At 39.9% G+C, this 27,151-nt stretch overlaps 1 long non-coding RNA gene across 2 annotated transcripts in view; it reads right to left on the bottom strand.

Annotated features, from left to right (window-relative positions):
* Positions 1-8,006: 8,006 nt before the first annotated feature.
* LOC110340302 overlaps positions 8,007-27,151 on the bottom strand; it is a 79,417-nt gene continuing 60,272 nt past the window's right edge. The window contains exons 2-6 of one of the 2 annotated variants that reach the window (XR_002382085.1): positions 25,289-25,378; positions 25,005-25,136; positions 24,884-24,916; positions 24,144-24,307; positions 8,007-9,777 (exon numbers count right to left, since the gene is read on the bottom strand). This is a non-coding gene — a long non-coding RNA (uncharacterized LOC110340302). The remainder of the gene's footprint in view (positions 9,778-24,143; positions 24,308-24,883; positions 24,917-25,004; positions 25,137-25,288; positions 25,379-27,151) is intronic. The other variant, XR_002382084.2, reaches the window with a different exon arrangement.

Here is a 27,151-nt window from a genome sequence, read left to right on the forward strand (position 1 = left end):
AATCATCCACCATGATCAAGTAGGCTTCATTCCAGGAATGCAGGGATGGTTCAACATTAGAGAATCTATCAATGTAATCCACCATATTAACAATCTGCGAAAGAAAAACCACATGATCATCTCACTAGATGCTGAAAAAAGCCTTTGACAAAATCCAGCACCCCTTCATGATAAAGGTCCTAGAGATATCAGGGATAACAGGAACGTACCTGAATATAATAAAAGCAATATACAGTAAACCAACAGCTAACATCAAACTAAATGGAGAGAAACTCAAAGCAATTCCTCTAAAATCAGGAACAAGACAAGGCTGTCCACTCTCTCCATATCTCTTCAATATTGTACTTGAAGTTCTAGCTACAGCAATAAGACAACAAAAGGAGATAAAGGGGATACAAATAGGAAAAGAAGAAGTCAAACTTTCACTTTTTGCAGATGATATGATAGTTTACATAAGTGACCCAAAAAACTCCGCAAGGTTACTCCTAGAGCTGATAAACACCTTCAGCAATGTGGCAGGATACAAGGTAAACTCAAAAAAATCAGTGGCCCTATTATATACAGAGGATGAAGTGACTGAGAAAGAAATCAGAGAAACATCACCTTTTACAATAGCCAAAAACAGTATCAAATATCTGGGGATAATGTTAACCAAGGAAGTGAAAGACCTGTATATCAAGAACTTTGTGTCTTTGATGAAAGAAATCAAAGAAGATACCAGAAAATGGAAAGATCTCCCATGCTCTTGGATTGGTAGGATCAACATAATAAAAATGGCAATCTTGCCAAAAGCAGTCTATAGATTCAATGCAATCCCTATCAAAATTCCATCACAATTCTTCAAGGACCTGGAAAGAACATTAATCAACTTTATATGGAAAAACAAAAGGCCCAGGATAGCCAAAACATCCCTATACAATAAAGGAACTTCAGGAGGCATCACCATACCTGACTTCAAGCTCTATTATAGAGCTATAGTCCTGAAAACAGCTTGGTATTGGCACAAAAATAGGCATGTAGACCAATGGAACCGAATCGAAAGCCCTAATTTTAACCCACACACCTATGAACACCTGATTTTTGACAAAGAAGCTAAAACTGTACAGTGGAAAAAAGAAAGCATCTTCAACAAATGGTGCTGGCATAACTGGGTACTGGTATGCAGAAGACTGCAGATAGATCCATGTTTATCGCCTTGTACAAAACTTAAGTCCAAATGGATCAAAGATCTCAACATACATCCAGCCACACTGAAACTTTTAGAAGAGAAAGTGGGAGATACTCTTCAACGAGTTGGTACAGGACACCACTTCCTAAACATAACACCAGTGGCACAGGCACTGAGATCGACAATTAACAAATGGGACCTTCTGAAACTAAAAAGCTTCTGTAAGGCAAAGGACACAGTCAAAAAGACAAAAAGGCAGGCCACAGAATGGGAAAAGATATTCACTAACCCTACATCTGACAGAGGGCTAATCTCCAAAATTTATAAAGAACTCAGGAAACAAGTCTCCAAAACACCAAAGGATCCACTAGAAAGGTGGGGTACAGAGCTAAATAGAGAATTCTCAGTAGAGGAGGCTAAAATGGCCAAGAGACACTTAAGAAAGTGCTCAACATCCTTAGCCATCAGGGAAATGCAAATCAAAACAACTCTGAGATACCATCTTACTCCTATCAGAATGGCTAGAATCAATAACACCGAAGACAATTTATGCTGGAGAGGATGTGGAGAGAGAGGAACACTCCTCCACTGCTGGTGGGAATGCCGACTCATACAGCCTCTTTGGAAATCAGTATGGAGATTCCTCAGGAAAATGGGAATTAATCTACCACTAGACCCAGCAATTCCACTCTTAGGCATTTATCCAAATGAGGCAGGTTCATACAACAAGGGCATCTGCTCCACTATGTTCATAGCAGCATTGTTTGTAATAGCCAGAACCTGGAAGCAACCTAGATGCCCCTCAACTGAAGAGTGGATAGAGAAAATGTGGTACATTTACACAATGGAGTATTACTCAGCAGAAAAAAACAATGGAATCTTGAAATTCGCAGGGAAATGGATAGCACTGGAAGAAACCATCCTGAGTGAGGTAACCCAGTCGCAAAAAGACAAACATGGTATGTACTCACTCATATATGGATTTTAGATATGGATCAGGATAGTGCCAGTCTGCACTTCCACAGATAGAGAGTCTGGGAAACAGGAAAGAACCTAAAAGATATGCATATATGCATAGTACCCAAGAGAAGAGGATGGAGACAAGATCCTCTGAATGGATAGGGAACACGGTGAGGGTGGGGGGAGTGGGACCTGGGAAGAATAGAGGGGTAAAGAGGAAGGGAGTTGGTCATGGGGGAACAGGAAGTTGAGGGGGTGGGGGTAGAATAGGGGGAAGAGGGAATCATAGGATCGAAGACAGATCAGGCACCAGAGTGACCTCCAGTGATCTAAAGGTATAACACCAATTGGCCAGCTAAGCAATAGTGGAGGGACCACCTCGAATGCCCATTCCTGATAATGAACTTGATGTCTATAACCATCCGGGAGCCTTCATCCTGTGACTGATGGAAGCAGAGGCAAACACACAATTAATCACTGAACTGAACCCAAGGAACCCAGTGACAGAGAGAGAGGAGTGATGAGCAAATTGGCAAAGAATGGGCTGGCAAAACCAGCAGAGACAGCTGATCTGAACAGGGGAGTGCTCTTGGACCCCAGACCGACAGTGGGGAGGCCAGCATGGGACTGATCTGGACCCCCCAAATGTGAGTGTCAGTGAGAAGGCCTGGGCAACCTATGGGGCCCTGAGCTGTGGATCAGTGTCTATCCCTGGTATGCAAACTGTCTTCATGTGCCTATAGCACAAAGAGAGATGCTCTCTCAGCCTGGACTCTTAGGGGAGTGCCTGGACCCTACCAAGAGTAAAATGACAGACTCTAGATATCCCCTATGTGGAAGGATTTGGCAATAGGGTGGGAGGGGGGGAAGGGGAGTGCGGGAGGATGGGAGGGAGAGGGAACTGGGATTGACATGTAAAACAAGCTATTTAAAATTAAAATAAAAAATGATAAAAAAAAGAAATAATGAACATACATTGGCTTAATTCTCTTATATATTCATACTAATTACGCTTAATATTTGTCTCATTTTTAGTTTGAGTTATGTTCTAGATAAGAAGTAGTTTTGAATTTTGCTACTTTAATACTGTCCTGATTTAAATCCCCTCATTCATGATGTTAGATCCTTGAAAGATCCGTCCAGAAAACTGTTTTACACTAGAATTAAAATGGTTCCCCCAGCTGGGCTGGATGGTGCATGCCTATAATTCTGGCAACTGGGAAGCTGAGGCAGGGACATCATGCATTTGCAGCCAGCCTGTACTATATAGCAGGACCCTGTTCCTAGAAACAAACAAACAAACAAACAAACAAAAAAACAATATGCCTCTTCTTGTCTCAGTGATCCCTCAGACAGAAGTGTGACAAGGCTGTCACAGTGAGGGCCCTTCCTAAGGCCCAGAACCTTGAATTTGGATTAAACAGACAAGGAGACTACCCAAGCTATGCTCACCGCAGGCTCCAGGTTGATTTCCTCTTCAGGATAAATGTAGAAGTCTTTAGTCCATGATTGCTCCTGATCTGTTTCCAAGCTCATTTCTGTTAGGTCTCAGGAAGCACACGTGTCCAGAAATGACAGTCTTGGCTCAGCTTCAGCAGGACTATAGAAGAATTTCTGATGGTTAGATAAAAGCCAGCATTCCTCAGGACATATGGCTCTCCAATGACATATACCTGTGATTGAATATGAAAGTTCATGCTGGTCTCCAGGCTCCCCAAGTCTTTGTTCCCAAGTACTTTGAAAATCTCAGAGCCCTCACGCTAGTCTCCTGGCCCTTCTCACCTCCCACACTCCTCCTGCACTATGCAACCAGAACCTCACTATCTTTATAATGGCAAGTACGTATGCCCCATGCCCCATGCCTGCTAGTCTCCCTTTCAGATAGCCCTAGCCATGTCCATTCTGCTGCTTCTCTCTGCTCTGAACTCTGCCAGATGCCTCTGGATGCTTTTCCTCTCTTCTCTACACTAAAACCTTCCCCCCAGTCATGGAGCAGCTATGTCAGTCTTCCCTTTACTGTGGCCCTCAAATACAAGCTTTTCTGCTTCTAGTTGATTCTTTGAGCCGTGTTGGCATCACCTCTGCCAATCTTTATAAAAATATCCTCTTCTCATTTGGGTTGTCATCAAATGTATCCAACCAAATAATTCTAAGGGACTCGTCTGGAAAACTGTACTAGTCCCTGAGTCTCTCACTTTTTCTTTAGAAAGAAAGCTTCGGGTTCTACAAACATATGGAGTTTGGTCTCTGTTAATTATTATTAGACACTTTTTTATTTTAATCAAGTGTGAACGTATAACATATATGTACCACATATTACTTGACAACAATAGTAAATAACCATGTTTATGTATAAACTATACTGTAGTTTTCATTGCCAGAGTACCTGAATTTACTTAAACAAGACACTTGTAACAGGCAGCAACCTTACACATCTTGGCTTCATTGGGTTTTTTTAATCTCACTCATGAACCCTCACACTCAAGTTGATAGCCTCCTTTTCTTTGATTATCTTTGTTACATACATATATATGTATCTATATATATATATACATATGTGTGTGTGTGTTGTGTACAGATGATACAAGTACAACATCTATGCCCATTCTTCTTTGATTATGCAACACAGGAGTTCATTCCTGGGAGAGGTTAATTCTCTCTCCCTGGCAGTCATTAGCTGCCCACAGTTATTGTCTAAGGATGGGACCACATGAAATTTCCCCTCTTCTGCATTAGCATGTCTATTGATACAGTTACTCTGGTCTTGTTTATGTAGTCATTTCTAGGAGAGGCTGTTTCACAGCAGACTTTCTGGTGTTCTGGCTCTTACACTCTGCCCCCCTTCTTCAATGAGCCATAGACTCAGGAGCTGTGTTGTAGTTGTAACTATTAGGGCTGGGCTCTACCTCTATAGCTTCATTATGTCCATTTGGAGTTTTCTGTGATGGTCTCCATTTGCTGTAAAGAGAAACTTCTCTCATGAATAACTGCATTTAACTGTGGGTATAAAGATAGTTTTTCAAAATCTCATTTTAATGGCTGTTCAATAGATATTTTTAAAGAAGATGTGACAAAGAATGGCAAAGAGAAAGAGAAAGGAGAGAGGAAGGGAGAGAGTATCCAAGTTTGGCGAATTGAAAGGAAGTGGTCTCAAAACTACACAACTGAGAACCAAAGAATGCTGGGAACGGGAAAACTCCTCTCCCTTAGGGTGTGGCATACCAATTGGTTGTTCAACAGCAAAATGTCAACCCTGAAAACATACAAGTAACATATAGACTAAACATATAACCTCAAAAATAAATAAAAAAATAAATAAATAATAAAGGCAAGCATGGGCCTTGGAAAACAATACCATGTGAACGAACACCTTTAGTTAAAAATGAGTTGTGGATGATCATCATAACGACCTTACCCCTGTTAGGTATATGGTATCTCTAAAAGAACAAATTATAGCATAGGTATTTTATGAGAGAATTGAGGAATATTAGTATCTGAAGGAAATTGAAAGACATATACAGAAATACAAAATTAGATATATAAATCCAGAAAAGCTGCTCATAATGCAAGTGAAAAATTGGGCCAAGAAATGAAATCAAGGAAGGGAGTGTGACAAAAGCAGATATGAATAAAATAATTTAATTATTTGAAATTTAATGACATGTGTGGGGTGGAATCTTGCATTTCTATTTAACATTGATTGTCAGTAATGTACACAAAAGAGAAAAGGAGAGTTGAGAACACCATGAATAACCTTCCTGCTTGAATGAAATTTTATCCAGAGCAAAACAAAACTTTCTGTATGTGTTTCCTACTGTGGAAATCTTTCTCTATAATGACTTTATGTGTCCTTTGATTATTTGGCTAGTTAGATTTCCATTACTTAAAATGAGTTTTCCTCTATTTTGCTATTTGCAAACTGAGATCTCTATTACAGACATACATGCTTTCATTAGCAAATCCCCATTAATAGAAGGATTCCATCTCTTGACATTGTGAACCCTCGGTTTTATTGATGCTGCTTTTAGCACGCATCAGCTATATAACTCAGGTCTCTGATTTGCTCATCTGTTTTCATTTTGTGGCATAGCAACTTTACATGTTCAGCCACTGCCAAGCAGAAACATGGATAAGCAATTATCTGTTAAATCAATATCTCCCAGATGCAAGTTATTTAATGTTTTTATTAACCCTTAGAAAGCCATCATTCCTCAGTACCCATATGAAGTAACTATTCAATAAGAAATTCAGCTACTTCACATACACACCATAATTTAAAGATAAAGGGGAAAATGTAAAGCTTTTTTGTGTAAAAAATTCTTTTAAAATTTCTGCATATTAATCTGTGTCATTTACAAAGAAAATTATTCTAAAATCAGGTGCTTAAAATTAATTATTAGAGGTAAATCTAGATAACCAGATGAAATACTATAAGAATCACATATGATTAGTCTCCAAATATAATCAGTACTTCCTTTACTCTACACAATAAGAGAACATAAATATTAAATTGAGAAATAATCTCTCCTTCCTCAAAAATATGCAAACTCTTCTTTCTCACAAGTCCATCCACAAAACCAAGACAAATGAAAAAACTTGCTAATCATAAAACAAGAATAAATTTTAAACTTGATTCTAAATAGCCTTTCGTTGTCATCTAGTTAAGGGAAAATATAATTCTCCCTTTTGCCACTGCAATTCACACTGAACTTATTAAACTGTTTAATTTGTTGTGGATCTTGGAGATTGCTTTGCTTTCTGGCCAATGAAGGTACCATGCAAGAGAAACCAGTCAACAGCACAACACTTCAGTAAGTGTGCTCATATAGCATTTGAGCTTACTGGTCCTATGCAACTGCAAGATGGCTCAGCAGGAAAAGGCTCTTGACTACAAGCCTAACAACCTGAATTTGATACTCAGGACACAAATGGTAAAGGAGAGAAATGAATCCTTCAAGTTCTCATCTTAGCTCTGGTACATGCATAGGCCCACAAACGCATAAACATATTCAAATAAGTAAATAAGTCCTGTTTTTAAAGGCTGTCTTAAAAGTAACTATAGCTATAACACATTGGTAAAGGATAAACATTGCAAAAGGAAACACAGATTTTGAAATCAAAATCATAGAAGGTAGCAGTGAAGCAAAGACGTGGAGAGGCCTTTAAATAAGAAAGAAGCAAAATTGTTACTAAGCATTACTGACAGGAACTAAAATAGAGAATATTCTAAGGGCACTACTAAAAAATTTAGAACAGTAAAATAAATTCAGAAAAAATACAAAATCACTATACCAAAATCAGAGCATTCTACATAATAATAATGAACTGTCTCAAAAGGAAATTAAGAAAATAGTCCTATTTTATGATATAAACAATGAAATTAAATACTTAAACATAAATTTAGCCAAGGAGATAATGACCTCTCTAATGAAAACTACAATACACTTATAACTGATGAGGAAATTAAAGAAAACACAAATAGATATGTTTCTCATGGTCATAGATTGACTCAACAGTGTGAAAATACTAGCCAAAATTACCTACAGATATAATGCAGACTGCATCAAAATTCCAAGGTCATTTTCTCTATAAGAAAACCATCCTTTACCTTTGTAAGGAACCACAAAAGACACAAATAGCCCAAGAAATATTGAACAAAATACAGAATGGAAGGCATAAAATTAATAGATTTCATAATATTTAATACTATGAGTGTAATTTAAATGGCATGATACCAGCATAAAAATAGATTCGTCAATCAATTGAGCAGGATAGAAAAAAAGAGTGGATGGGGGAGATGGTAGGGAGAGTGGGAGGACAGAAGGGAAAGGGAACTGGCATTGGTATGTAAAATAAGATTGTTTTTAATTTAAATAAAAAATTAAAAAAGAAATTACCAATAGTTGACCTTTAACCAAAGAACTAATAATACACAAATGCAAAATGATGGTGTCCTAAATACAGAGAACTATGAAACTGGTTGTGTTCATGGATAGAACTAAAGTCTAATCTAGTAATACATGCAAAAATCAACCAAAACTGGGATAAAGACTTACATATGAGACCTCAACTGTAAATTATTAAGAAAGAAGCAAAAAGCACTGAAGCATTGGCTGTTTTTGTTGTTGTGTTATGCTTTGTTTTGTTTTTGAGACAGAGTTTCATTATGCAACCTTAGATGGACTAGAACTCACTATACAGACCAGGCTGGCCCCAAACTAAGAGATCCCACCTGCCTCTGCCTCTCAAGTACTCTGCTCACAACAGGTTTAGACAATTCTTAGATATGACCCTGTAATCATGGGAGACAGAAGCAAAAATAATTAAATGAGTTCACATCAAACCAAATGCTCTTCAAAGCATAATGAATGATTAAAGTGAACACACAACCCCACAGCGGAAATAGCTACAAATGTATGGCTGATAAGGTGATCATATCTTAAATATATAGGGAAATCAACTCAATAGCAAGGAAAAAATCCGACTTACCCATGAGCCAAGGAAATGAACTTGTATTTCTCCATAAAAGAAGTATAAATGACAAATAGACCATGAAAAAAGTCTCAGCATCACTAGTCATTAGAATAATACAAGTAAAAGCATGAAGTGATATAATCCTGCATCTATTAGAAAGTCTTTATCAAGAAGAAAAACCATAGCAATTATTCAGGGGACTGGGGGAATGGAAATTCTCCTATACAGTTTCTGAAAACATAAATCAATATAGACATTCTGGAAAATGATGAGGAGAGGCTCCTAAAAACCCAAAACAGAATTTCTACATAATGTAGTAATCACATTACTAGATATATATCCGAAGGAGCTGAAACCAATGTGTTGAAGGAGTGCATGCACCCATGTTCACTTCAGGGCTATTTACAACAGGCAGCATGTGAAATTAAATAACATGTACATCTGTGTGTAAACTGCTATAGAAAATGCAACATGTATACATAGTAGGATATACTGATTAGCCATAAAAACAGGGAAATTATGAGACTTGTGACAACACAGATAAATTGGGACATGGCCATTATGGTAAATATAATTATCCAGAAACAGAAAGTCCAATCACCTATGATCTCACTGTTATATGAAATCAAAGTTAAGTTCATAGGAGTAGAAAATGGAATGATACTTACCAGAGTCCATAAAGAGGAAAAGGCAAGAAATTGGGGCTAAAAATCAGGGAAGGGTCCATCAAAGGGGACAGAGTTTCAGATAAGAGACCAGGCTTTGAGATACATTATATATGTGCATACTATAATTACGATATATTACAGATTTCAATATAAACATGAGACAACTCCAAATGTCTTCCTATAAAAATTATAACAGGTAAGCACAATGATGGATATGATGCTCAGTTTGATTTAGGCATTCTATGTTGCGTAAATGTGTCAAAACATCACATTGTATCCCATAAATGTAAATAATTACAATCTACCAATCAGGAACAATGCTGACACTAATTTTTAAAAGACTGTGTTTTCTGCTGGTGTCTGAGATTTTTGCACAACATTGTCTTGATCACTGCCATCTGCAAGTTAAATCTGAATGTCTTGGTCAGGCTCCCAATGTCCTTGTCTTGTCGTCCTTGTCCATCATTCAATCTCTAAGGTCTTCACATCGCATGCTGCATTCCAATTCTACACAAAACAAACAAGAGTCATCTTGTTGAATCCCTAAGAAGTAGACCTCACTCTAGACTCTTCTTTATTGCACATGCTGTTCACTCTACTCACGAGTTCTACCCAAGGGCCTATCCGATGAGTCTTTTTACAATGTACAGAAAGGGAGGCAAATGTGTCCTCCCATCTTACACTGTAACTAATACAGAATCGTATGCCATTGCTAGTGCCTCCCTCTTGCCTAATAAGTAGCCTATAACAGTTTAGCTAATAACCTTGCTATACCCATTTGTTTGTGTGTTATTGCAATTTCTTCCTCATCTGCATAGAAACCTCTGTAGCTGGATTCTCTATTTTCTATTCTCTGAAGTCAAACTCAGTAACTGGAAAAGTAGCTGCAACTAAATGAAGTTTTAAAAGGAGTGAAAGGATAAAATTTGCTAATTCTAAGATAACAACATAATTGTCACCTAAGCAAGTCCTGTTAGCTCATTTAATTACCTTCAAATTGTCTCTCTTCTAGCCTCTTTTCTCCATCCTTTGCAAAATGGAAGGATGTATACTCTTTAAACCTCCCTACCAAGGATCCTAGTCTTAGTGAGACTATGATAAATCAATCTGTTTCAGAAGTAAAAGAGGGGAGACAGAGAGAAGCTAAGTAAGTCACTTAAATAGATTCTGTTTGCTAAGGTCTATTTCTAACGTGCTCCAGTATTAATCTAGACACTGGGAGATCCAGGTAACAAGAATAAAAAACACTAGGACCATGGAAGCAAGTGGAGAAGAGTCTGGGCATGACACCAGACAGTTCCGTGTACAGAGTAGGCTTACAGACAGGTCCTGTAAGATGTGTGAGAGCCGGCCCCAGGGAAACAAGAATGCAAGAGGCATCCTGAGAGCTGCTCAAGCCCCAGTAACAAGTCAGAGAGAGATCTGTCAAGGAGGTGCAAGGGATGTTTTGCATGACACTGGTGCTGCATCTATTATTCAGTTAACACTGGAACTCACAGTCAGGTATTACTGGATGTGACCCTGGCTCTGGTCTATTGCAGCTACACCCATCAAATATTCCCTGGAGACTGGTGTCATAATTTTCTGAGACTCCTCCCAAGTGTGAACCCTGCTTCTTATTCTTGCTGACACATTTGGATCTCCAACTAGATAAGGTCATTGTTGAGCTTAAATCCTACCTCCAAAGTAAAGAACAGATCCCTATCAAAAATAAATTCAGATTCATTGGCATCAAATTCCCTTTAAGGAAACTATGTTGGTGTGAAAAAGTACTGTTTCTAACTAGGTCAACCCAATGGGAAACAAAAGGGAAAATTATGTTTGTTCTAACTTGGTCACCCAAAGGGTTTATCATTTCATAAAAGTTAAAAAGAAGCTTTTATATAAAATTTCAATTAAAAAATAGTATTTCATCAGAAAATTGGGTCTTGTAAAATAGTTTGTGTATTTACTTATAAAATATTCTGCAACATATTCCACATGTATCCCAATTTATTGCATACATTATCCTTACACAGATGTTTTTAGAGAACACTGTCTATTAGCATAATTTTATAATCTTTTTTTTTTTTTTGGTTTTTACGAGACAAGGTTTCTCTGTGTTGTTTTGGAGGCTGTCGGTCCAGCCCAGCCTGGAACTCACAGAGATCCACCTGCCTCTGCCTCCCAAGTGCTGGGATTAAAGGTATGTGCCACCACCGCCCGGCAATTTTATAATCTTAAAAATCACAAATAATGACCTATTAAGATGCTTACCTAAAGGTCAACTGATGTATTGTGCCATATTTATATTTATAAACCAAACACTTAACATTCACTATTTCTACATATCCTCAAATGATACATAGAGTTTATTCATTATCCAGCAATATTTTTCAAAGAAATAAATCAAAAGAAACAAGTTGTACTGGCTACTCAGTCCCAGCACTCAGGAAGCAGAAACAGGCATATCTCTGTGAGTTCCAGGGTAGCCTGGTCTACAGAGTAAGTTCCAGGACAGCTAGAGCTGTTACACAGAGAAACCCTGTCTCAACAAACAAAAACAAAAAAATTAAAAAAGGAGAAAGAAGAGAGGGAGAGGAAAAAAAGAAACAATTTATATTTAAAGACATTTCATAAACTCCAGAAAATTTACCTGATGCACAAAAAGTCACAAAATTCATGTGGGAAACTTATCAACTTGTAATAGAAATTACATTCCATTTTTTCTGCATCAGTATTAAAAATGAAGACATTCCTATGCACGTGTGTGAGTGTTTTTGAGAGTACATATATATGTGTAAGTGTCCTGTATTAGTGTTCGTGTGTATGTGCACACATGTGTATGTGCATATATATATACATATACATATATATATTAGTGTTCACGTGTGTGCATGCATTCATGCATGCATATACCTGTGCATATGGGTTGCAGAAGACAACCAAAAGTATTATGATCAGAAATTCCATTCATTTCCTTTGAGACAGAGACCCTTACATACCTGGAGTTCATCAATGAAGCTGGACTGGCTGACTAATCAGCTCTTCACTTTCCAGATGTATTACAGAAACCCACCACAGGGCCAGGCATTGCATGGGTTCTGGATATATACTCTGGTCCTTCAAGCACTTTTCTGACTGAGCTGTCTCTCTAGCCCCACAATCTTTTATTGAGACAGAATCTCACTCCACACGTGTAGGCAAGCCTAGAGCTCACTACATAGCCCAGGCTGACCTTAAATTCACAGCAATCCTCCTGCCTTAGCCTTCCATGTTCTGGGATTACAGGTGTGCTCCCGTGTTCTCAACTTCTATATTTCCTAACCTAAAACTCAATAACTGTGCAAGGGTTAAATATGTTGATTGTATCTTGAGTGTAGCCAGGAGACTATTTAAATTCTCTTTAAATGAATTGTGAGGGTAAAGGAAAAAAGTTTCTCTGCAAAATAACTAGGATTTCAAAAGCTAGATGATTATTCCATTAGGTCAGAGATCCACAGCTACATTTATCATTTTCATATGTCTCTTTTCATCTGCCAATATAATTGCCTTGTTATTTACCCCTTTTAGACCACAGAATAAAGTTCAGCACACAAATAAAATTCAACACAGCTAAACATATAAAAGTTGTTTTTACAGACGTTCAAGCTCAGAGCCACCCTGTCCCATCCTGTTCTCCTTTAGAAGAGTCTTAGTCGGAGCAAAGAATGGAAATGGGTCATAAGTCTTCTACAATGGAATACCCACAAGACTGTGATCTAGAAGGCACCCACATCCAAAGATCTAATTACTCAGATGTCTGGCATACATGATTACATACATGTCAGGAGTATTGAGATAGCTCACAAAATTTTTCCCAGTGAATTTTAATTCTGGTTGACATGTGGTATGTGAAAAACAAAAAGCTAGAGACTCTCACTGGCTCCCTGCCCTCATCTCCTTAACCTTTCTCTTGCCATGCCTAATGATGCAACCTGGGACACTGGGACTCTGATTCCTGTTGTGATAAAATACCCTGACAATGCCAACTTAAGGGAGAAATGGATTATATTAGCCAACATTCAGGTCATGGTCCATCACACCAGGCAAGTCACTGTGGCATAAACTTGGGGGAGGTGGTCATCCCGAATCCATAATCAAGAAGAAAAGCCGATGAATGCAAGCATGTCAGTGCTGGGCTTGCTTGCTCTAAATGTGGCTACTCATTCAGTCCAGGGCCCAGACCATGAAATGATGCTGCACACATTCAGGGTAGGTCGTCCAACTTCAAGTAACCAGATTATGAAAAATCTCTGACAGGCATGCCTACAGGCCAACCTCATCTCCTGAAGACTCCCTTCCTGTGTTATTGGAGGTTGTTCCACTTAACAGTTGAAACTAACCATCACAGACTCCATGCCCCCACCTATGTTTGTATACAAGTCTGTACACAAGCATATAGGCTTCTGGGAAAGTGAATTGTACATCCATCACTGTGTAGAATTATCCTTGACTATCAAATCTCACTTTGGCCCATTTTGTGGCAGGTGGGAATGTAGAGCCCTTCACAGGGTGGATCAAATTTGCTCAAAGGGAGGCAGCTCCCATTCGGCCAAGAGCCAGCCCGCCCAGAGGCCACCTGCATCCGAGTCCCATTCTACAACCACGGGACAGACAAGGTAAGCATTGGACTGTCTCCAGCCTGCCTTCATGTGCACTGAGCAGAATCACCATAGACATGGGGACTGTGCAAGACGGATCCCATCCCCGTGGGATTCAGCCCTCCCAGAGACTACCCATAGTCCCTTTCTCCACCCACGGGGCTACATAGGCCTGGGCTATTTACAGCCAGTCTTCCGATGATCTGCACACAACTAGCCAAGGCCAGGGTACCACATACGGCAGCTCCCATCCAAGCGGGAGCCAGCCAGCCCTGACTGCCACCTTCCAAGTCCCATTCTCCAGCCATCAGAAGGTGAGGGTCCAGCCTACCTAGAGATTGCCAAGGTCCTGATACCAGGACCGCTTCCACCCAGGCAAGAGGAAAGCCACCAGGGTATTGGATCTGCTCCCACCCACTGGAAAGTAACCCACATACCTACCAGGAGAGAAAGAGACTCCTGCATCCACAGGAAGAAACGATGGGAAGGAGACAATATAAAAACATACTCAGCAACAGAAAAACCAATATGACACCGCCAGAGACTAGAGACTCTACACTCACGAAACCTGAAAAGCCTATTGCAGATGAAGCAGATGAGAAAGACCTTAAAAACAACTTCATGAAAATGATAGAGGCCCTCAAGGAGGATATGAGAAAATCCCTTAGAGAAATGGAAGAAAACACAAACCAAAAAATCCAACAAATGCAAGAAAAGACAAACCAAAAAATCCAACAAATGCAAAAAAAGAGGAAAAGACAAAGCAAAAATTGCAAGAAACAATTCAAACAGTGCAAGGGTTAAAACACAATAAAAAACACAGTCTAAAGGAATGCTGGAAATAGAAAAGCTGGGCAAACGGGCAGGTACTACAGATGCAAGCAAAACCAGCAGAATACAAGAGATAGAAGAGAGACTCTCAGGTGTTGGAGATACACTAGGGGAAATAGATTCATTGACCAAAGAAAAATCTTAAGTCCAACAAATCCCTAACACAAAATATTCAGGGCTAGACCTGGGCTCTGCCACTGAGGCTTCCATCCCAGCGAAGGCGGCAGGAGCTGTAGTTTCCTGATCCACCCAAGGAACAAGGACTAGACTGGCTGCCTGTGCTTGGGGTCTACCTCTGCTTCTTCCATCTCAGCAGCAGGAACCAATGCACCATAGTCTCCTGCTCCACCCGCGGGTCCAGGAAAACCAGGGCCCATTTCCAGGGTGCCTGCCAGTGCTTGGGGGCTGCCACAGCAGCTTCCATCCCAGAGGCAGGAGGCAAGGCACCCCAGCAGCCTAATCTCCGGCTCTATCCAAGGGACTAGGCTGTGTGCCTGTGCTTGGAGTCTACCACTGTGGCTTCCATCCCAGTGTTGGGAACCAAGGCACACTAGTCTCCTGCTCCACCCACGGAACCAGGTAAACCAGGTCCCATTTCCAGACCGCCTGCCTGGACCTAAACTTTGCCACTGGGGCTTCCATCTAGTAGTCAATGGTAGCAGCCAAGGTACCATAGTTCCCTGCTCCACCCATGGAACTAGGACTAGACCGGCTGCAGGTGCTTGGGGACTGCCACTGCAGCTTCCTTCCCAGAGACAGGAGCAAACTCACCACATCACCCTAGTCTCCTGCTCCACCCACATGGCTAAGACTATCAGGGCCTGTCTCTAGGCCACACTCCTGTGCCTGGGGTATACCACTGGAGCTCCAATTCACCCCAGTGGGATCCAAAGCACCCCAGAATCCTACTCCATTTCTCCACCCACAAGACCAGGAAGTGGAGAGCTACCACAACAGTGAACTTGCCTATACCCACTAGAAGGGAAACCCGGTCCACACCCACCAGGAGAGGAAGAGGCACCCTCTGGAACCCACTGCAAGAACAGATGGGAAGGAGACAATATAAAAACACAAGGAGCAACAGAAAAACCAATATGACACCACCAGAGTCCAGAGACCCTATAGAACAAGACTGGAACACCCCAACACAAATGAACAAGAAGTGAATTACATAAAAAACAACTTCATGGAAATGATAGAGGCCCTCAAAGAGGATATGAGAAAATCCCTTAAAGAGATGGAAGAAAAAACAATCCAAAATATTCAAGTAATGGAGCAAAAATTGCAAGAAACAATTCAAACAGTGCAAGGGTTGAAATCTTGAATAGAAAAAATAAAAAAACACAGTCTGAAGGAATGCTGGAAATAGAAAAACTGGGAAAACGGTCAGGAACTACAGATGCAAGCATAAACAACAGAATACAAGAGATGGAAGAGAGAATCTCAGGTGTTGAAGATACACTAGGAGAATTAGATTCATCAACCAAAGAAAACATTGATTCCATCAAATCCCTAAGACAAAATATCCAGGAAATATGGGACACTGTGAAAAGACCAAACCTAAGAACAATAGGTATAGAAGAAGGTGAAGAAACCTTCTGGCCCTCAAAGGGCCAGAAAACATATTCAGCAAAATAATAGAAGAAAACTTTCCCAACCTAAAGAAAACATGCCAATGAAGATGCAAGAAGCTTACAGAACACCAAATATAGTGGACCCCCCAAAAAATCCCCTTGACACGTAATAATCAAGACCCCAAACATACAGAATAAAGAAAGAAAATTAAGAGTTCCAAAGGAAAAAGGCCAAGTAATATACAAATGCAAACCTATCAAAATCACACCTGACTTCTCCATGGAAACTCTGAAAGCCAGAAGGTCCTGAATAGATATTCTACAAACACTAAGAGACCACAGGTGCCAGCCCAGACTGCTATACGCAAAAAAGCTTTCAATCAATATAAATGGACAAAACAAGATATTCCATGACAAAACCAGATTTAAACAATATTTATCCACTAACACAGCCCTATAGAAAGTTTTGGAAGGAAAACTCCAACCCAAGGAAGTTAACTACTACCAGAAAAACATAGGCAATAGATATCCCCAACTTACTAACAGCCAAAAGAAAAAAGAGGTGGAAATCCACATATAATTCTATCACCATCAACCATTCTAAAACAAACAAGATTTAACAATCAATGGTCATTAATTTCCCTCAATATTAATGGTCTTAACTCGCCCATAAAAAGACACAGGCTAACAGAATGGATTCATTTTTTTTTCAATTTTTTTAAATTTTAAATAGCTTGTTTTACATGTCAATCCCAGTTCCCTCACCCTCCCCTCCTCTCACACTCCCCTTTCCACCCACCCTCCCACCCTATTGCCAAATCCTTCCACATAGGGGATATCAGAGTCTGTCATTTTACTCTGAGTAGGGTCCAGGCACTCCCCTAAGAGTCCAGGATGAGAGAGCATCCCTCTTTGTGCTATAGGCACACGAAGACTGTTTGTATATCAGGGATAGACACTGATCCACAGCTCAGGGCCCCATAGGTTGCCCAGGCCTTCTCACTGACTCTCACAGTTGGGGGGGTCCAGATCAGTCCCATGCTGGCCTCCTCACTGTCAGTCTGGGATCCAAGAGCTCTCCCCTGTTCAGATCAGAACAGAATGGATTCAAAGACAGAACCCATCCTTCTGCTGCATACAAGAAACACACCTGAGCCTCAAAGACAAATATTACCTCAGAGTTAAGAGTTGGGAAAAGATTTTCCAATCAAATGGACCCAAGAGACAAGCAGGGGTAGCAATCCTAATATCTAACAAATTAGACTTTTAAAGAAAATCAATCACAAGAGAAGAAGGAGGCCACTTCATACTCATCACAGGAGAAATCAACCAATTGTGAACATCTATGCCCCAAATACAAAGGGATCCACGTTCATAAAAGAAACATTACTAAAACTAAAATCACATATAGAGCCACACACACACTTATAGTGGGAGACTTCAACACCCCACTGTCACCACTAGACAGGGCTACCAGACAGAAACTTCACTAAGAAGCAAAGGAACTAATAGAAGTTATGACCCAATTAGGATTAACAGACATCTATAGAAAATTCCATCCAAATAAAAAAGAATATACCTTCTTCTCGCCATCACCTGGAACCTTCTCAAAAATCGACCACATACTTGACAACATATAAAACCTAAACAGGTACAAAAAATGGAATAACTCCATTTACCTTATCAGATCACCATGCAGTAAAATTAGAATTCAGCAACAACACAAAATGTAGAAACCCTACAAACTCATGGAAACTGAATAATACACCACTTGTTCAAAGAAGAAATAAAAAAAGAAATTAAAGACTTCCTAGAATTCAATGAGAATGGAGACACAACATACCCAAACTTATGGGACACTTTGAAAGCAGTGCTACGGGGGAAGTTCATAGCACTAAGTGCCCACATGAAGAAACTGGTGACTAGTTACACTAGAGGATTAACAGAACAGCTGAAAGCTCTAAAACATAAAGAATCAAACTCACTCAGGAGTAGTAGATGCCAAGAAATGATCAAATTGAGGGCTGAAATCAATAAAGTAGAAACTAGGAAAACAATACAAAGAGTCAATGTAACAAACAGATGGTTATTTGAGAAAATAAACGAGATAGGCAAACCATTATCCAAACTTACAAAACCACAGAGTATGAACATGCAAATTAATAAAATCAGAAATGAAAAGGGAGATATAAAGACAGACACTGTGAAAATCCAGAGAATCATCAGGTCATACTTTGAAAACCTATACTACACAAAATTTAAAGGAAATGGACAATTTTCTGGATAGATATCACTTGCCAAAATTAAATCAAGAACAGATCAGCAATTTAAATAGACCTATAACCCCTATAGAAATAGAAGCAGTCATCAAAAGATGTCTAACTGAAAAAAGCCTGGAGCCAGATGGCCTCAGTACAGAATTCTACCAGAAATTCAAAGAACAGCTTATGCCATTTCTTCTCAAAGTATTCCGTGCAATGGAAGCAAAAGGTCTTTGCCAAACTCTTTCTACAAGACTTCAATACCCTTGATACCCAAGACACACAAAGACACAACTAAGAAAGAGAACTTCAGACCAATATCACCGATGAACAGTGACGCAAAAATACTCAATAAAATACTGGCAAATCAGATCCAAAAACACATCAGAAAACTCATCCACCATGGCCAAGTAGGCTTCATCCCAGGGATGAAGTGATGGTTCAACATATGAAAATCCATCAATGTAACCCACCATATAAACAAACTGAAAAACAAAAATCACATGATCTTCTCACTAGATGCTGCAAAAGCCATTGACAAAATCCAACACTCCTTTATGATAAAGGTCTTGGAGATATCTGGGATAACAGGAACTTACCTTAACATAACAAAAGCTATATACAGCAAACCAACAGCCAACATCAAATTAAATGGACAGAAACTCAACACGATTCCTCTAAAATCAGGAACAAGACAAGGATGTCAAATCTCTCCATACCTTTATAATGTTGTCCTTGAAATTGTAGCTAGAGCAATACAACAAATGGAGATCAAGGGGATTCAAATTAGAAAGGAAGAGGTCAAACTTACACTTTGCAGATGATATGATAGTTTACATAAGTGACCCAAAAGACACTACCAGGGAACTCCTGCAGCTGATGAATACCTTCAGCAAAGTGGCAGGAAACAAAAACAACTCAAGAAAGTCAGTAGCCCTACTGTATACAAATGATAAAAGGGCTGAGAAAGAAATCAGAGAAACATCACCCTTTACAATTGCCGCAAACAACATAAAATACCTTGGGGTAACTCTAACAAGTGAAAGATCTGTATCACAAGAACTTTGAGTCTTTAAAGAAAGAAATTAAAGAAGACACCAGAAAATGGAAAGATCTCCCATGCTCTTGGATAGATAGGATCAATGTAGTAAAAATGGCTATCTTACCAAAAGAAATATACAGATTTAACACAATCCCCATTGCAATCCCAGAAAAATTCTTCACAGACCCTCAAAAAACAATTCTCAACTTTATATGGAAAAACAAAAGACCCAGGATAACCAAAAAAAAAACCCTGTTCAACAAGGCAACATCCAGAGGCAATACCATCTCTGATTTCAAGCTCTATTATAGAGCTATAGTCCTGAAAACAGCTTGGTATTGGCACAAAAATAGACAGGTAGACCAATGGAATTGAATTGAGCACCCTGACATTTAACCCATACGCGTATGAACACCTGATCTTTGAAAAGAAGCTAAAATTACACACTGGAAAAAAGAAAGCATTTTCAACAAATGTTGCTGGCACAACTGGAGGCTGACATGTAGAAGACTGCAGATACATCCATCTCTATTGCCATGCACAAAACTTAAATCCAAATGGATCAAAGACCTCAATATAAATCCAGCCACACTGAACCTGTTAGAAGAGATAGTGGGAGGTACCCTTGAACGAATTGGTACAGGAAACTGCTTCCTGAACATAACACCCGTAGCACAGACAGACACTAAGATCGACAATTAATACATGGGACCTCCTGAAACTGAGAAGCTTCTGTAAGGCAAAGGACACAGTCAGCAAGACAAAAAGGCAACCCACAGATTGGAAAAAGATATTCACTAACCCCACATCTGACAGAGGGCTGATCTCCAAAATTTACAAAGAACTCAAGAAGCAAGTCTCCAAAACACCAAAGGATCAAATCAAAAAGCGGGTTACAGAACTAAATAAAGAATCCTCAGTAAAGGAATCTAAAATGGCTGAGAGACACTTGAGAAAGTGCTCAACATCCCTAGCCATCCGGAAAATGCAAATCAAAACAACTCTGAGATACCATCTTATGCTCATCAGAATGACTAAAATCAAAAACTCCATTAACTATTTATGCTGGAGAGGATGTGGAGAAAGGGGAACACTCCTTCACTGCTGGTGGAAGTGCTGACTCATACACCCACTTTGGAAATCAGTATGGAAATTCCTCAGGAAAATGGGAATCAGTCTACCACAAGACCCAGCAATTCCACCCTTAGGCATATACCCAAAAGATGCACATTCATACAACAAGGAAGTCTGTTCCACTATGTTCATAACAGCATTATTTGTAATAGCCAGAACCAGGAAGCAACCTAGATGCCCCTCAACTGAAGAGTGGATAGAGAAAATGTGGTACATTTACACAATGGAGTACTATTCAGGGGAAAAAATCAATGGAATCTTGAAATTTGCAGGCAAATGGATGGCATTAGAAGAAACAATCCTGAGTGAGCTAACCGAGTCACAAAAAGACAAACATGGTATGTACCCACTCATATATGGATTTTAGACATGAATCAGGGGAGTGCCAGCATACAATCCCACTGCCATAGAGTCTGGGAAACAGAAAATTCATCCAGTGACTGATGGAAGCAGAGGCGAACACCCACAGCTAAACACTGAACTGAATTCCTGGAATCCAGTGACAGAAAGGGAGAACTGATGAGCAAAGGAGTTAAGACTGGGCTTGTTTGACTCACAGAAACAGTTAACCTGAACAAGGGGGAGTTCTTGAACCCCAGGTTGATGGCTGTGTGGAAAGCATGGGACTGATCCAAAACCCCTGAATGTGGGTGTCAGTGAGTAGGCCTAGGTAACCTATGGGGCCTTGGGTAGTATTTATCCCTGGCATACAAATAGACTTTGAGTGCCCATCCCATAATAAGGGATGTTCTCTCAGCCTGGACTCTTGTGGGAAGGCCTAGTCCCTGCCCTGGATGAAATGACAGACTCTGAGGATCCATCATGGAGGGCCTTACCCTCTCTGGGGATCAGAGTGGAGATTGGGTGGGGGACTGGAGGCCCTGGTGGGGATGGCAGGGGAGGAGGGAAGGGAGAGGGAGCTGGGATTGACACGTGAAACAAGTTTGTTTCTAACTTATAAAATAAAATGGAAGAGAAAAAAAGCAAAGGGAGATCTGGACCATCATCCATCACTCTAGGAAACTGTGTCTAAGAAATTCCCTGGCATGGACAAGATTTAGCAGTATGGACATAGAATGGGCATAAATGAGAGTGTTATCCACTTTTGATTGGGTGCTCAGATTAATAACGCCAATGAAGGGGGAAGTATATTGCCAGGTATCACATTTCTACAGTAGTCTGGGAAGGAGATTTTCCCTTCATATCTTTCTGGTGTCACATGGTTTGAGGCACTGATTTCAAGTGCACAATATGCTGCCATTAAAAGCAAAACTGAAATCATAATGGTAACTCCTTCACATCAACCCTGCACATAAGCGCTGGCCCAGCATTCATGGGGCATTCTCACTGGCTATAAATAAAACAGTCATTAGAGCTGACAGGAAATTTCAACAGCAAAGTGTCAATCACTCCCTATCATGATCTGAAGTCTAATTTTTTTCAAAGTGACTAAAGTTGAAAAGGTCCTCCACTGGGTTTTCTTTTTCTCTTTCAGATTCAAGTCTCTAAGATGAAATTCAGTTGTGCTGAGCTACTAGTACCAAGCAAGACTGCATAGCCCGTCTCATTGAATTCTCACTGAGTGGGATGTGATGGGCCTGACAGTGGGGCTGGGGCTCTAAGGACCTTCCCATGGAAGTGTTTCTCAAGAGACGTAGAAGAAAGAAATGATCTGAAGCTCGGCAGCTCTTAGGATACCTTCAAATCTTTCCAAGTCTCAATCATTTCAATGTGCAATCCAATGCAGCAGTTGCCTATCCCATGTGGGTGTTGACCAGTGGATACCTATGGTGAAGTGACAATCCCAAGGAGAAGAGTTAAGTGTAAAACACACTATGCCTTTCCAAGACAATACAAAGGCTGCAATACAATATGGGTACACACCACACACACACACCACACTAAACAAAATATTAGTAGCATTACCTTTACCTATTTCTTGTTTGTATTTTTTTTAATGTGGCTACTCAGAAATTAAATTTTAAATAGTTTCCATTGCGTGTGTGTGTGTGTTCCAAATAACATAAGGAAGAATCTAGAAGATATTTTCAAACCATGCTCATAGCAACATCATTCAAAAGAGAAAATTGGGAACTAGAGAGATAGCTCAGAAGTTAAGAACACTGCATGCTCCTCTAGGGAACCTGAACTCAATTCCCAGCATCCACATCAAGTGTCTCACAACTGCCTGTAACTACATTTCCACAGCACCCAACATCTTCTTCTAGTCCCCAAGGTACCTATTTAAACATGCACAAACCCACACACAGACACATAATTAAAATACATTTTTGAAAAGTGAAAAATCATCTAAATCTTCATCAACTGACGGACTGATTACACAGAATGAAATATTCATGTAATAGAGCCTGACTCTGCCATTAAAAGAATGAAATTCTACCAATGACCAATGTGTGCCACAACAACGTCAGACCTCAACAACACTGTGCTAAGGGAAAGAGGTCAGTCAAAACAGACTACAAATTACATTATTTTCCTTTGTATAAAAGTCCAGAATAGAAAAATCCACCAAGATATAAAATATGTTTGGAGTATGGAAACAGTGAAGAATGATAGCAAAAGATATACAGTTGTGTTTTGAAGCATTTCAAATAGTTCATAGGTGTCTATGATAACTATGAATATCTGTAAATCTACTGAATCACACATTTTAAGTATGTGAGTTGTATGTGAATGTCTTAGTCAGTGTTCTGTTGCTGTGAAGAGACACCATGGCCAAGGCAACTTTCATAAAAGAAAGCATTTAACTGGGGCTGGCTTAGAGTTTCAGAGATTTAGTCCATTGGCATCATAGGAAGAAGCATGACAGCATGCAGTCAATCATAATGCTGGAGTAGGAGCTGAGAGTTCTACACCAAGATCTACAGGCAACCCTAGTGACACACTTTCTCACTTCCAACAAGATCACAACTTCTAATCCCTCTATGTAGTGACACACCTGATAAGTATGCATTCAGATATATGAGGAAATGAGTGGGAAATCCTTATTCAAACTACCACAGTGGGTTATATTTCACTAATGCTTCTCTTTAAAAGTGAGGGTGGGGCTTGAGAGATTGCTCAGCAGTTAAGAACACTGGCTGCTCTCCCAAGGACCCAGGGTTCGATTCTCAGCACCCGCATGGTTGATGATAACCATATACAACTCCAGTTCCAGAGGACTGGACCCTGTCTTCTGACCTCCAAAGGCACTAGGCAGGCATGTGGTACATAGAAATACATATCATCAAAACACCCATACACACAAAATAAAAAAGTGAGAGAAGCCCTCAGAAGAAATAGGTTGAAAGAAGGAGAAGAAAACCCTGGTTCAGGAGGCAAGGCACTCACAAGTAGACAAAAGTGTGCATGGGAGATTCTCCGCCCCCCCTCATAAATAGATGCTCACCAAAGCATGCCGGGTCTTTAAAACGCCATAAAGATGTTCACTGCTGCCATAGTTCAGGAACCCAGTTGCTACCAGGTGAAGGCACTCTGGGTTTGTTCTCTCCACAGAACGGTACACTACTCTACACAGGCATCAGCACACAGTTTCGTTAAGAAGCAGGGTATCTGTAAGAAGCAGTTATGGAAAGGAAATGCACATCAGGAAAAAGAAAGTTCAAAGCCCCTGGTCCTGGTTTGCTTTTGCTAGTGTGTAAAACAATGGTCAAGACCAGCTCGGAGAGGACTTTTTTTTGCTTAGGATTATAGCACATCATAGAAGGAAGCCAAAGTAGGAACTTAAGGCAGGAATTGATGCAGAGACCAAGGAGGAATACTGCCTACTGTTTGCTTCCTGTATCTTGCTCAGCTTCCTTTCCTATAAAACCCAAGCTCACTGGCCTGTGAATGGTACCACCTAAATAGGGTTGAGTCCTGGCCATGTCAAACAGCTGCCAACAAAATGGCCCTGTGAATATGTCCACAGGCCAATTTGATGGGGACAATTCTTCAACTGAGATTCCCTCTTCCTAAGTATGTCTAGGTTTGTGCCATGTTATTATCAAATACCAAAAGTATATCATTGCATTAGACAAATATAATGTAGTATGTAGCTGATCACATTAACAGAGAAAACGCAGATAGTTACTGAGTGAATTTGTGATGAACCATTTTGCTATCTGAATTGCACAGAACATGTTTTACCTGAAACAGGAGATGTTTCTCCTGTAGCAACATCTGCAAAAAGCCAGAAATATGACAAATGCCGTGAAATCAGAGATGCTTCTCAGTGTTCTCTTTTCAGTTTTCCCCAGTGTCTACTCACAGAATGGAATGAAAAGGACAGCTAAGCTGCCTCAGGGAAACGGAACTTGTGACCTCTGAGTCTTGTAACTGGAAGAATGAGGGAAAGGCTGGTGTGCTCTGCCCACGGATGACTGACAGGAATCCAAGGACTCTGCAAAGAACAAAGACATGTGGTCCATCGGCTCTGTGTGCTTCCAAGGGGGCAGACAGTAGGATACACACACACACACACACACACACACACACACACAGGCATGTACGCACACACGCACATCATAACCAGGAAAATGCTACAGCACCTACCTACCGCAGGACTCACAAAAACTTGTCTTCAATTGTGTGAACACTGTTATGTTCACCAGACTCCAAAGGATTGGCCAGGTATTCTAGGGCCTGTGAGGTGACATAATAAGGGTGGCATGCAATTAGAGTGTGTTCTAAACCACAATTTGAGGCATGGGGTGTGATATTTAGGACCTAACCAAGGTAGAATTTATTTATCTTTAGAATGAAGCAAGCAATTTGGGTGGGCAAGTGATTCTATCCTATGAAGGTATCTTGGGATTTGACTCCTTCTATCTCTAGAAGTGAGTCCTGAAGAAAAACAAGAACATGAATGAAAGTATGTTAGAAAAGATTATGACTTATACTAAGATAAACCTATGGCAAACCATTCTCAAGTACGATTGTGCAATTTAAACAATTCATAAATTACTTTGATTAGTGCATATTTTTAATCCATATTAATCCCTGGGTGAGTTAGGGAAACCATTCCCAACAGAAGCTTCTGCTGTTTTTTATCACACATTGACCTGATCCAATGGTTCAGAAGCAGGAAACTCCCTCAAATCTGAGACTACGATCCATCTCTGTCTGCCTATGGCTCTGCACATATCTGGGCATATCACGGATATTCAATGATCATTTAGTCAGTCAATCTTTTCATTCTCACATGTCAAGCTAACCCAGATCCAGGTTGGCAGGGAACAAAAACAAATCATAGCTTTTGAGACAGACAGGTGTTAAGGAAAATCCCAGGAAAAGAGCTGTGTCTGGAAAAAACTGATTAACTGATTACAACCAAAGTGAAATGGAGAGGTTGGGATGTTACAGGTCCACAAACTAATTACCTTATCTCAAGCCAGCCCTCAAAATTGTCATTGTCATTCTCAATTGTCTACCTCTGTATCAGAACTAACATCCTGTGACTAATAGAAAAAAAATTGTATCCTGTTAACTTAGCAGACCACTAGCTTTCATCAGCCCTAAAGCTAATAATGCCTGAGGCCAGGAAAACTTCCCCCATCTTGATGTAAACAACTCTCTGATGTTTCCACCAACATGTTTGAAAAGAGTCTTAATTTGTGGTTTTGTTTTATTATAAAAGGTTAATAAAACTGCTTCTGAATTGAATCTGGAATTTGTGGTAACCTGAATCTGTGTTTTCAAGTCATGGTCACTCAAACATGGCTCTAGAATAAACTGTCTTAATTTCCTTTCAGGTGAGACCTGTCAACACAAGTCTGGATTTGAAGGAGTTCCAGACACATGCCTCAGCGTTTATTTGAATTATTCAAGTTGAATTCTTTTGTGGAAATGTGCGCACTTCATCGTCTAGAAAGAGATAGTGCTTGCCTGGTTCTGTGTAGATTTAAATGGCAATGTGGGAGAATACAGCTCGATGGTAAGAGTGCTTATCTAGCATTGTATAAGACCCTAGGTTCAATATCCAGTACTACAAAAAATTAAACACCTTAAAACAAATAAAATGTGTGGAAGATCTAGCAAAGTTTTGGATCCATAGAATGTTCTGGAACACTGAAGAATGATCCAACAATAATCTTATTGTCATTCCTCAGGTGCTCGCACAGAAAATGAATGTTCAGGGCCCATTTATTCCTGAGTAGAGTAATTCCAGAACTAATTCCAGTACTTGAAACACTTATTTTCATCTCAAAATGAGGCAGGCCAGGGCTGGAGAGTCTGGGCATCTCAGGTTATGAGCTTCTGATAGGAACCAGCTGATGGGGTGCACACAACAGTAAGGCCAAATAATGACACACTGTAGATAGGTTTTGTAAAAAGCTGCTGTCTCCAGACCAGAAAAAAATATTCTGTTAGCATTCTCAAATAGCAGTGGTAAAGTGCATTATGAAACCAGGCATT

The sequence above is a fragment of the Mesocricetus auratus genome, unplaced genomic scaffold (assembly GCF_017639785.1).
Source record: "Mesocricetus auratus isolate SY011 unplaced genomic scaffold, BCM_Maur_2.0 Super-Scaffold_100026, whole genome shotgun sequence".
Lineage (NCBI taxonomy): Eukaryota > Metazoa > Chordata > Mammalia > Rodentia > Cricetidae > Mesocricetus > Mesocricetus auratus.